The 12,446-nt window shown below is 41.6% G+C and overlaps 1 long non-coding RNA gene across 3 annotated transcripts in view; it reads right to left on the reverse strand.

Moving 5' to 3' along the window:
* LOC114010317 (uncharacterized) overlaps positions 1-12,141 on the reverse strand; it is a 64,262-nt gene extending 52,121 nt beyond the window's left edge. For all 3 annotated transcript variants that reach the window (XR_008745667.1, XR_008745669.1, XR_008745668.1), the window contains exon 1: positions 11,752-12,141. This is a non-coding gene — a long non-coding RNA (uncharacterized LOC114010317). The remainder of the gene's footprint in view (positions 1-11,751) is intronic.
* Positions 12,142-12,446: the final 305 nt, after the last annotated feature.

Raw genomic sequence — 12,446 nt, forward strand, 5'->3', positions numbered from 1 at the left:
ATGGACCCTTCCCCTATGAAATTGCCTCTAAAGCACACTTGCTACATCCAAACCAACAATAACTTCCACAGTTTAATTGTGCCTTGCATCATTTTATCCCTTGTCATTATAAACTCGCTGCTAGATCATTTTATCTACTAGTCCCTAGTTCTCATGTAATGTTCACTATTCTCCTGTTAAGGTTTAACCCCAGCCAGCAGCCAAGCCCCACACAGCCACTCACTCACTCCCCATCATGGGATGAGGGGGACAATCAGAAAAGTAAAAGTGAGGAAACTGGTGGGTTGGGGTAATGACAGGTTAATGGGTAAAGCAAAAGCCGTGTGTGCCAGCAAAGCAAAGCGAGGAATTCACTCCCCACGTCCCCCGGGCAGGGGCTCAGCCATCCCCAGGGCAGCCGGGCCCCGTCACACCTAACGGTGACTTGGGAGGACAAACGCCGTCACTGCGAACGTCCCCCCCTTCCTTCTCCTGCCCCCAGGTGTATCTGCTGAGCATCGGCTGCCCCTTGGGCCAGCTGTGTCCAGCTGTGCCGGCTGTGCCCCCCCAGCTCCTTGTGCCCCCCCCCCTGCTCGCTGGTGGGGGGTGAGGGGCAGAAACGGCCTCGGCTCGGGGTAAGCGCTGATCAGCGATAAGGAACATCCCTGTGTTACCAGCTCTGTTTCCAGCACAAACCGAACCCAGAGCCCCATACTAGCTACTGTGAAGAAAATTAACTCTGTCCCAGCCCAAACCACCACACTAATTCATTATTGCAAAACTATTCCTTTTGGTATATGCCTCTGATAACCTTATGTAGAGGTCTTGTCCATGCTAAAAGGTCCTATCTTATTATACATACAGTTATCTCTAAACAGATGAAACAGCGGTGATCTCTCATGTGGTGATCCTACCTTCCCACTGTCAGGGTTCAATACAGCGTGCACACGATCATTCCATAAGAGGATCAGTGGAGGAAAATAAATTTCTCTTCTTTCACACCACTACCATCATGATTGTCATGGGTATGTCATCATACACTTGTAGGACCAAAAAAATACTCGTTAAAATCTCTCCTGAAGTTGGAAATATTGTGAATAGCACCATCTTGTTGGTATATTGGTGTGTTGGTATCTGCATTTCACCATTTTGAGAAAACAAGAACTCTAGCCCAAGAAATAAAATGGGGAAAAATGAATTCTCTCAACAGTAGTTTGCTTGAAATCTAGTATCTTCCACTGTAAGATATGATCTAAAAATGGTTTGGTTTTTTTTTTAAAATAGGAAGGATACACTCCCAAGTGGATGCACAAATGAGTTTCCTGTAACATTCTGCCAGATACACAGATGGCATGAAATTAGGAAAGTGTTCCTGGCACCAAGTGCATGATGATTTTCATAAAATATAGGTTCTGTGGTTGGGAGTAATGCATCTGTATTCATGTGAAAACCCTTTATGCTACATCATATTATCATGCTTTCTCTTTACCTAATCACTTCTCTGCAGGACAACAATCGCAGAATTTGCTGCTGCTGTGGTAGAGGGGAAAACAGGCATTCTGTCCCTCAAGGAGTGCAACTGAACTTCTCTGTTTGACCTACACGTCCAGTTACAGGAACCACAACCACAGGAACGCTGCGGAGAGCAGGGTGCAGAAATACTTTTAACCTCAGAAGTTTCCCCACAAAGGTGGACTACAATGAAATGTAGTTCCCATTTAAACTGAAAGCAGCATTAGAAGTCATTTTGTCCATCTTTTTCATACAAGACAAAGCAAACAGACAAATAACAGTTACTTAGCTTTTCTTTAAAAATCTCTGCTGACAGAAAAAGCACAGCATTCCTAAGCAACTTGTTCTAATGAAGCACTGGAATACAGATTGTATTTCCTAAGGCCATGTTCTTGTTCTTCCCTTACGTTCCCCTTTCTTAAGCAATAGCACATAGTGGTTAATGTCACAGAGATGGGCGCTGTCCGCTCTCTTACAAACAAAACATTCTTCTTGTTACAATCCCTACAAGGGAGTAGCTTTTTGTTGTTGATGATGATGCCACCGTTAAATCACATTCAGTTTATGATTTTCTATCATTTGGAATTCTGGTATGATGTTCACGTTCTTTGAGGCACACACACCCATTCTGTCTTCTGATGATGCTGAGAGGACAAGGACCTTTCCCAGCCCCTAGCACACGTATGGAAGAAGATGGGGGCTGACAAGCATTGCCCTTCCTCTACTCCCTGCTAGATATCATGGGGAACATGCAGGTATCCCTCCACGTAGCCCTGACAGAAAAGCCTTTGTCTCTCACCTCTGCAGGCAGTTTGCTTTCAGAAATGTTTGATCGCCGAGTTCCCTGAAAAACTTACATCTCCACAAATGCAAGAGTGAGGCAGCCTTTTTCAAATTTCTGAATCGCAATCACGTCCAAATTGTGAAAGACTGGAAGGGGGGTGGCTTGATGAGAAGGAAGGGAAAGGACATAGCTTTGGAACATCTTGCTAAAGATCTGGAGTTCAGTTCCTAACTAGTGTGCCTAAATAAGGCATAGTGTATACCAGAAGAAAAGGTGAGTCAGTATAAGCTTTGGCACTTTCTCCCTCTGAATTACAGAGCAGTCACATCTCTTTGATTATTTTCTAGGGCACAGAAAACATTTGGGTGCTCGAATCATCCCACAGCCACCACACAGAACATTTACCTTTCTTGGCATCAGGCCACTTTCCACAAAAGATAGCAAATAAACTGGCTTCTCAGACTTGCACAGGAAAACACGGTTCTATCTCCAGTTGATCTGGGATAGCCTAAACTGCAGAGCCAGCAATCCTCATGGGGTAGAGGAGCTCAGCTGTAATGAAACCAGTCGGAGGAGGGAACAGCTTTTATCAGCATACAGCCATAGTGCTGCATCACAGCCCTGCACTCCCAATGCAACAGGATTTTCTGACCCACTGCTGGCTACAGAGCTACATTATTTGTGCAAGACCAGGAGAAGCGGGCCAGGGAAATTTGTGAGTTCTCATGGTGAAAAGATAACAAAAATCCTGGTTCCTTTGTCTTTTGTGTGCTTTAGCTTTCTGTATCAGAGAGCAGCAGGAGTGAAAAATACGCTGTTGGAGCCTAGTAAGTAACAACCAATAACAGACAAAAAGTCGTTGGAGTGTGTTGGAAGGAAGATACACAGGTTGCAGGCGAAGGATCTACAGTGCCAACAGGTACTGCAGCACAGCCTCGGACTGCCACAGTCCCCAGTGCCAGCTGGAATAGGAATTAAGGGCAGAAATGAATGACTCTTGCAAATGAAACAGGAGCTACAGATGCATAATTTGGGAGTTTCCAACAGCTCAGGGAAGAAGCAGTAGCTGATAGAAAACCGAGAGCTGCCCACTAATATTTCAGCAGTAAAGGCAAGAAAGGTCTACAGTCAGCTGGAGAAACTGAGACAAACAGCTTTCTTTGAGAGTGTGCCTCACAGAAATGCTGCAAACTAAAACATAATATATGTAGCATTTCCAAGATCTTTTTAAGTATTAGATAATTAATACAGAAAACTTGAGACTCTTCATTGCCAGGAGCATCTGGTATAGATAAAAACCTAATTTACAGGCACATATCTAGGACCCTGAAGGCAAAAAATAAAATAGTTCAGATCATAAAGCAAAGAAACCCCATTGTTAGAATTTCATATGAGAAGCAGTCGAGCAGGTGGGCTGTCGCAGGATTCAAAAGGCAGTTTGTATCTAAATACATCTTGAATTGTCTCTGACTACCTTGCTTTACTTTGATTTTAAATGGGGGTGGGGAATCGGTTATTTACAAGAGATCAAAGAGTTTCAATTGAAAACATACCAACAGCCCCAAACAATAAGAAAAGTCTTCTGTTGCCCAGACACACACAGATCACGCCAAATCCAAGAAGGTACATTAAGAGCCCAGGTTACAGCCATACACCAAAGCACTGCTCAGCCAGTATCCCATTTCTGTCAGGGACTGGTAGTAGATGCTAGGGAAGAGCAGAAGAACAGGGCAAGCGGACAGTGCTATTTCTGCAACATCTTCTCCAGCTTCCACCTAAATGCATGTCACGGGCTTCCTGATTCTAGAGGTGGTGTCTTTGCATTCAATAGACCTACACTGTTCTTTAGTCATTTTGTCCAAGCACTTACTGAAATCATGTTTAGCTACAAAAAAACACCTTCTCATCTCAGGCCAAGCCTACAGAAGACTCTTGCCAGTGAAACAGTGTTAGCTTATGGTGAAAGTCAGTCCCTTCCCCCCCTTTCTTTTTTTTTTTTAAATCAGCACCTAAATAAGTTTTTCTGCTTGTACAACCTATTACCCTGCTTTTTCCTTTTAAGACAGTAAAATATATTCTAGAACAAGACATAATAGAAGGGCTTTCTAGTTGAGATATCCTAGCAAGCCTATTCCAGCCTTTAGAAAAATAGCCAGATGACAGAAATATATATTTAATACTGCCTATAGAAATCAAACATTTATATATAAACATGCACAATTCTTTTGGTGTTTCATTTATTAAAAAAATAATAATAATGATAAGCTGTTCCAAATTTCATTTTCTGTGAATCAGAGCTTATGCTCTACTTTCAGAAACGGAATGTTGTTCCCAGTAGCCTCATCTCATCTATCCTTACAGCATAATACTTACACTACAAACTATTTCTTGGGGTTCTGGAATAACTGAGAAGTGCTTTATTCCTCCTCTTCATTTTGTTACGTGCAAACTAAACACTAATTTCCCTCCAGGTAAAAAACAGACTTACTGGTTCTACAGAACTGACAAGAACCTCAAAAGCAGCATCAAGTTATTGTACAACAGTAATCAAAACCATAAAGTCAGTTTTAATGCATTGAAATAAGCAGACAAATACCCAAAAAGCATTAACAAGCAGAGCTTACACAAGTGGCTATGAGAAGACCTGAGCTTAAGTTTTCATCTCCACACAAACTCAACTGCTGACAAATAATCACAGTTCAGAGTTTCATAACATAGTCAGGATTCAGTGTGGCTCTCTAGGCCAAGCAAAGCAGTATATACCATGTAGAACAAGGGAGATGAACAAGGGCTGGAAGTCAGGCTCTGGTCTTTTTCTCAACTCTGATAACAGACTTACAGAAAATGTAGTTAAATTACTTCTTAAAAGTAAGTACTTTGGTTTTCTTCACCTATAAAACGGGATTCAGAGCAGAAATAAGCTATTGCACATCTAAGGTGGCCAGAAAGAACAAAACAGATACTGTGTAAGATTTTTGTACAAGACGCAATCTAGTTTTGCGTATTTATAAAGCAAATCATTTCCCTTTCAAACAAAAAAAGGCTATATTGAATGAACATCGTAGTGCACAGCATATTTAGGAATAAGTCTAGCAGTGTCAGTATTCTGATGAGGAAAGTGGTCCTAAGGGTTGATACATCTTGCGACTATAGGAGAATTGATAGTAGAAGAGAATTCTTTGATGTTTTATTTAAAAGTTTTGCTCAATAATTCAATAGAGATCCATTATATATCAGGAAAAAGTAAGAACATGCCAGGAGTACAATCCAGTAATGAATAAAAACCAAACCAACACAAGGATAGCAAGTATCTGTAACTTAAGCAGCACAGAAATCACTATTAAACCCTACCAAATTAAGTTACCGGGGGTATAAACCAGCAGAGTCTTGGATCGAAATAGTGACCCTGCTGTAATTCCCTCATCCTGCAAGAGTGAATAGTTGAAAATTACACAGCAGCAGTAATGTTTTTATTAACAGGCATGGAATGGTCTAGCTTTTCAATCACCTATTGACGCCAGATTTTTCTAGGATTCCAGGTAAGGTAAAGATGTACGTGTTTTGCTCCTTATATCTTTCCTTCTCATCCCTGAACAAGTACTGTCAAGTCAGTTAGGTACCCCAATGCCTATTAATTAATCAGAACTCTGTTGTGCACAAATCCCAAGAACAGGATAGGAAGATATATTGCCTTAGTGCTCCCAAGTGTCAAAAGGACGTGTGGCACAAACAAATTTCTAGAATTTCTGGTGGACACACCTTCATGGACACCTCATTTCCCCCTCAAGCTGCCTATATTTAGTCTCACATAAAGAAGATTAAAAAGACTAATTTCTTACATTCTCACATATCTTGCCATTCCGCATTTTCTTGCAGGAACTACAAAATTATTTTACATAACCTTACAAGGAGTCTGCTAGCAGCAAGGAAGCCAAACCAAATTAGGAAACGCATTTCCAAACAGAGTCTTTCATCAAAACACAGCAAATATGGAAATTTCCAACAACTCAGCATGTTGCTACATTGCCATTTGCCCATAAATTCCAATAATACATAGTTCTGGGATCCCATTAGCATCCTAGAGAGTAAATAACAAGCAAGCTATAAATCTCAAGCCCTATAATCACAGTCAGGGCTACACATCCCCAATCTTTAAATCCAAAAATATTGTTTAAAATTGCATTAGCTTTTTTTATTTTATTTTGTGCCAAAATAAGCAATTCTGAACTGAATGACACCTTTTATCAACTTCAGCTGTAACCCTCTCCTCTATCAAGATGATATCTAACAAGACATCCATGGGGTGGGGGGAGGGAATCTCAACTTCAGGATCTGTTATTGCAGCAGCAACACCACAGCTACATATAGAAGGCTAAGAACTTTGTGCTTCCTTCCTTTCCAGGAAGTGATATTTCTACCTCTTGCTATTCTTGTATCCCCACCCCTCCCTGCCCCACCAATACCTATTCTATTCCAGCTAGTCTCGATTGTCCCTTTAGAATACATCATAATTTGTCCCAGATGCTCTCTGTAGGTATTGATTCAAATAATAATAATAATAACAGCCATCTTTCTTCCTGACTGATGTACCGCTGAGGCACCCAAGGTCAATAAAAACACAAGCCAGAACTTAGTAGGATGTGACAGTGGTAACATTCGCAAGGAAACAAGATCTTGCTTTAATCAGTCTCCTGCTGCTTTATATTCCTAATCTGAAGGTAAATGTCACTAGGTTGATATGCCTTAAGGTAAAGAATAGCTGCCTTCATTTTATTATCCTAACAGGACTGTGGAAAAAAATCAATTAAAAAAAATCCATGTCTCTAAAAGATTACTTAGGAACAAGCTCCGAGAATTATATAAACCTTCCTCATGCTATGATGTCAGGCATAACTAGATCACTAGAAGAAATGGGAAACATAAGCCTGAAGAACTAAATGCAAGTGAAGCAGGACTAAACAATCTCCCCTTAAGCCTCTATTCTATTTTCTCTCTCAGTTTTGGAAAGCTGTAGTAGAACTCTGTTCCTTTGCAGACATCCCATAAGTATTCCAAGGTAAAACTCAGATTGCATAACGAGTCTTCAACCTGAGGCAGGGGCTTACGTATATGGCAATGCTTCCCATTGTTTGAATTTCTTAAAAGTCAGATTTCGCAGGAGCTCAACACCAAAAAGGTGCTTGTTGTAAAGGGTTGTGGTAGTATTCTTAAGCCTATTTTACCTGTAGTTTACGTTTATGCTGCTATTATCTCTAGGTATTCACTTTCAAGAAGGCTAGGATCACTTACTGTACCATAAACTAGCCCTGACTTGCCAGATTTACCTCTTTTTAAGTAAAGCTTGTTCTTTTAAACAAACCACTGTGCTGGCTTTGGCTGGGACAGAGTTAATGTTCTTCACAGTAGCTAGTATGGGGCTCTGGGTTAGGTTTGTGCTGGAAACAGAGCTGGTAACACAGGGATGTTCCCCTTATCGCTGATCAGCGCTTACCCCGAGCCGAGGCCGTTTCTGCCCCTCACCCCCCACCAGCGAGCAGGGGGGGGGGCACAAGGAGCTGGGGGGGCACAGCTGGACACAGCTGGCCCAAGGGGCAGCCGATGCTCAGCAGATACACCTGGGGGAAGAAGAAGGAAGGGGGGGGGATGTTTAGAGTGATGGTGTTTGCCTTCCCAAGTCACCATTAACGTGTGAGGGAGCCTGGCTGCCCTGGGGATGGCTGAGCACCCGCCTGCCCATAGGAAGCAGTGGTGAGTCAATCGCTTGCTTTGCTTGTGTGGCTTTTGCTTTACCTATTAAAATGTCTTTATCTCAACTCACAAGTTTTCTCACTTTTACCCTTCCAATTTTCTCCCCCATCCCACCGTGGGGAGTGAGTGGCTGCGTGGGGCTTAGTTGCCAACTGGGGTTAAATCACATAGGAAGTCATTCACATGTTTTCTGTTGCTATCTATGCTAATATCCTTGATAAGAATACGATTTTTAAACAAGCAAAATGTAAAAATATGTTTCTGCAAAACCATGATCAAATGGTAGTAAAGTGATGAACAACACTTCTGGACAGTTTCCCCACAAGGAAGTTTCCTCTCCACTTAAATGAGAGACATTTAGGGGGTTATTTCCAGACACAGTTTATGTGTATTCATAAACCAAACCAAGTGGTTACATACCTCAGAGAAAGTTACAACAGACTACTGATTAACATTATACTTACCTCTCTTACATTACAACTTCTCTTCTGTTGACCTGAGCTGACAGTTTTCAAAGATTAAGTTTTCAATTAAATGCAGCTTGAGTTCTTTAGCGTCTGAGAGACTAACTGCTAAACGTCCTTATTACATAGTTTACAAACATTTTAACACTAGTGCAATAATGTACGACAAGTTGATTGTTATTGCTCTAACATGAGAAAGGGCATATGGTTCCTGTCAGACTATTCTGTTTATTTCATTCTTACAGCTGTTGCTGAAGCAAATAGAAATTTTAGGTAGACCTCTCAAAACTTTAATTGGCTTCTGTACGCATAGCTATTTATGCTAAAAGCTTTCCTTTAAACAAATGCCTTAGCGCAGTTAGCACAAGCAAAAGCAATTGAGAGTCATTCGCCATTTGTTTTTCCTTTCATTATACAACTACTTAGTGATCCTAGGCACAAATGGAGCAGCCTGTGAGACAGGCTATGACAGCATACAAAACGTTAGTGCCTGGTCCTGAAGGACTTTCAGTCAAAAAAAAAAAGATTAAAACCTTCTGTAATAGTTTCCCTGCAGGCCTGATGAAAAAAAAGCCACATTTAATATTATTGCAAAAGCTCACTGAGGCTCCAACCCGCGCACAATAAACTAGATGCTGTGCTAAGTAACACCACTTGCCTCAACTTTCTCTGCTTTTAAGTTGGGTCCCTATTCTTACCAGGAGCACAGCCCATGATCAGATGGGCTGCCTGGGGCTAGTTAAAGGAAACATTCATTCTCCTCAGCTCTTTGACAGCTTTTAAACAAACAGTTGTTTAAAACTGCTTCCAATTCCATTAGAAATGGTCTCAGTAAAAACAGACCTGTAAGGCATGGAAGGCTGCCGGCAGTGAGAAACAAGCTGAGCCAATGAAATTTACTACATCTCCATCTGATGGAAGCTAACACATTTCTTCAGACAAGTAGCAAATACATGCAAAAATCCTCATTTCATCACATCTGGAAAGATTATAGCATTGTTCCTTTCCCTAACAGCAAATAAAAGCAGCAGCCTGCTAGTACAGGCAGAGTAGATTCATGCCTGGAGTACCAGCTTACACAGTCCTGCAATTTCATCCAAATCTACGCTTCCAGTTTTTGATCATTAGACATAGCAATGCATGCCTGAATGTGCAGAAAGCCTAATTCAATTGCTCTGACAAACACAAATCACTTCTTGACTGTGTATGGGTTGTAACCTCATCACCCACTGCTAGACCCGAACATGCATTTCTCCCAAAATGGAGCTGTACATACACAATGAGCTCAGCCAAAATTGTTGCTCTACAGTCTGTATATTATGTTTATCTAGAGTAAAGCCTGCTTGCCAATGTTCCCAACACCACTCTACAGGGGCATTTGGAAACACAGAGGGGCCTCACAGCTTGGTACACAATCAAGTTTTTAGGGCAGAATGCTCTTAGGAATTTGAGCATGTCCAGCAAGATTCTGGGTGCACTTGTCATTAGCACGTATCTAGCAAGCAAATAAATCCTATGAAAACACATCTGTGCCCAGACAGTAGTACTAATAACCAGGAGGAATAAGCGTGCTTCACATTTCTATTAGTAATGTATTATCTTGCTGTAAATATTAACTCTGCTGTAGTTTAGACAGCTAAATGCAAATTAATGGCAAGCTTATGGGAACATAAAGAGACTATGCTCTTAATGATCTTCTTAATACTACCTTTCAGCATACCAGTGGGAATTATGGAGAGATGCATTGTGAGATTTAAGACACACAGATAAAAGTATAAGATGACATAAGTATGCCTAAGGAGGATTTTAGTGACTTTTTAAACAACTTCTTAATCATAAAAGTGTTTCTAATACAATTTCCAGCATGTAATTTAAATTGAAAGTTAACGTTTAACAGGAATAGCTGTAATGAGCCAGTTTTAGTATTTCTTATTAGAATACCTCGGTTTTGCCTATTAGCGGAACCTAACATTTCAACATTATACACTGCCACAGTAGAAGATGAAAGCTCTGAAGAGTTAGAAGATAAATAGCACCGCTTCTTTGTTCAGCCCTGTTTTGTGATAGAGGCCAAACACAGTTTCTAATATATGCCACTTAAAAGTGTTGAGGGTGAATAAAGAGAGAAAACTCCCATTTATAAAGTTAGCAGAGGAAAAGCAGCTGAGAACCTTTATACAGTGAGACAAAATATGTATCATAGCTACAGATAGACAATTTTGGTTTTGCAAGACAGACAATTGCTTAAGACAAGATTGGGCTAGATCTTCCCTAAATCAATTAAACATTTCCCCTTTAAGCAAAGTAACTTCTAAATGGAAACAGAACAATCTAGTAAAGCTCTGCCAGGTAGTGTGCAAGTTCAGGATGGTATTACCTAGAAAGATTTCCTGAATTTAGGCCTGTCCTGTGTTGCGACAAGATTCAGCTCTTACACCACACCAATATGATGCAAGACATGCTCTGTGTCACCAGCAGTAAACTCTATAGGCCTTTTTGTAACAATAGATACAAGAACCTATAGATTTCCTCACAATACCATTATAGATACAACTAATTAAGGGAGAAAATCTTGCGTCACTCATGTCTCTTCTTGAGGGCTGAAGCTAGTTAGAACTATGCAGGAAAAAAAAGCTTCCTTGCTTGCGTTGACTGTATATAGGGGGATATCCCACCAGCCCTTTTAAGTCACAAATTCCGGGTTCAGGTAGGCCTAGGGAGCAAACAAGTCCTGCAGTCAAAACCTCCCAGTGGTAATAACCAGTCTGTCAAGCTATGCCACCTGTACCTCTTCTCAAAAGCAAAGTTCCAAAAGCCCCGTCTCAGGCATTAGAAAGAAACCCATAAGCACTCATTCGATACACCTGGGTGTCACCAGACATTCACATCAAGGGGGCAGCTAGGACATTGTTTATGAAAGCCAGGAAACAACTGCAAAAAGCAGTGTCTCAGAAACATGATTAGCAAATCTACACAGCACCCGCTGCCCTGCCATGGGCCTGCCCAGACCCTGCTACAGCTTTTTCCAGGGAGGGAAAAGGTTAATTTGTGGGGCAAGTTATCAAAGGTATCAGTCGCTTTCCAAGGAACCACTCAACATTTCCCTTTGTTCAATCTAATCTCTGTCTGCAAACAACAACTTTCCACACCAGTGCTGCCATACAAATCCTGCTGAACTGTGCAAACTGGAGCCCCAGTCAGGATTTAAGCACAAGCGCCACACATCAAAAAAAAAAACAAACCCAAAACAAAACACGGAGCTACCTTCAGGGTGCTGAGCAAGGCCTTGCTGCAGCACTTCTCCTCCTGGGGAGCACAGCCTTCTCAACTCTTGCATCCCTTGAAGAGCAAATAGATCTGCCCCTCTAACAGCACAGTGCTCTGCAAAGCTTCCATTTAATTCCCAGCCTTCTCTCATGCAAAGCACAGACCATAAACCTACGTCTCTGCTCCCAGCTGCATTTCTCCAGTAGTTCACATGAATCTCGTGATTTTCATGTAGCCAAGCTCTATCACCACAGGAAGTTTTCCTCCTCTTGTAGGTCTTGCCTGCCACCTCCCCAGCTGCAGCCACAGGTTCCTCACAGCCCCAGGCACATCTGAGGGTTAATTAGGTACTCAGGCACCATTAAGCCTCCTTCCTGCTAATTCAGGGTTATACCTTTGCACTTCAATCCCACAATAACTTCCCATCCCTATGGTGAAAAGAGGGCAGACTTCAACGCCTGTAGCATAAAGACGACATCCAGGAGCTTTTGAGCTGCTTTTTATTTGGCTCAGGGCAGGAAGCGGACTGCTTTCTGCAGTGACAAAGACTTGCAGCAGTTTCAGAATTTTGTTTTGCTTTGAGGTGGACTCATAGGCTTAAAAAACTTACAGGAACAGAATGAGTAAACAGTTTTGGGTGTTCAGCTAAGATCAAAGAGCCTATTCAAACTGATTTTGACCTCTGTCCCTTA

The sequence above is a fragment of the Falco peregrinus genome, chromosome 2, assembly GCF_023634155.1.
Source record: "Falco peregrinus isolate bFalPer1 chromosome 2, bFalPer1.pri, whole genome shotgun sequence".
Taxonomy (NCBI): Eukaryota; Metazoa; Chordata; class Aves; order Falconiformes; family Falconidae; genus Falco; species Falco peregrinus.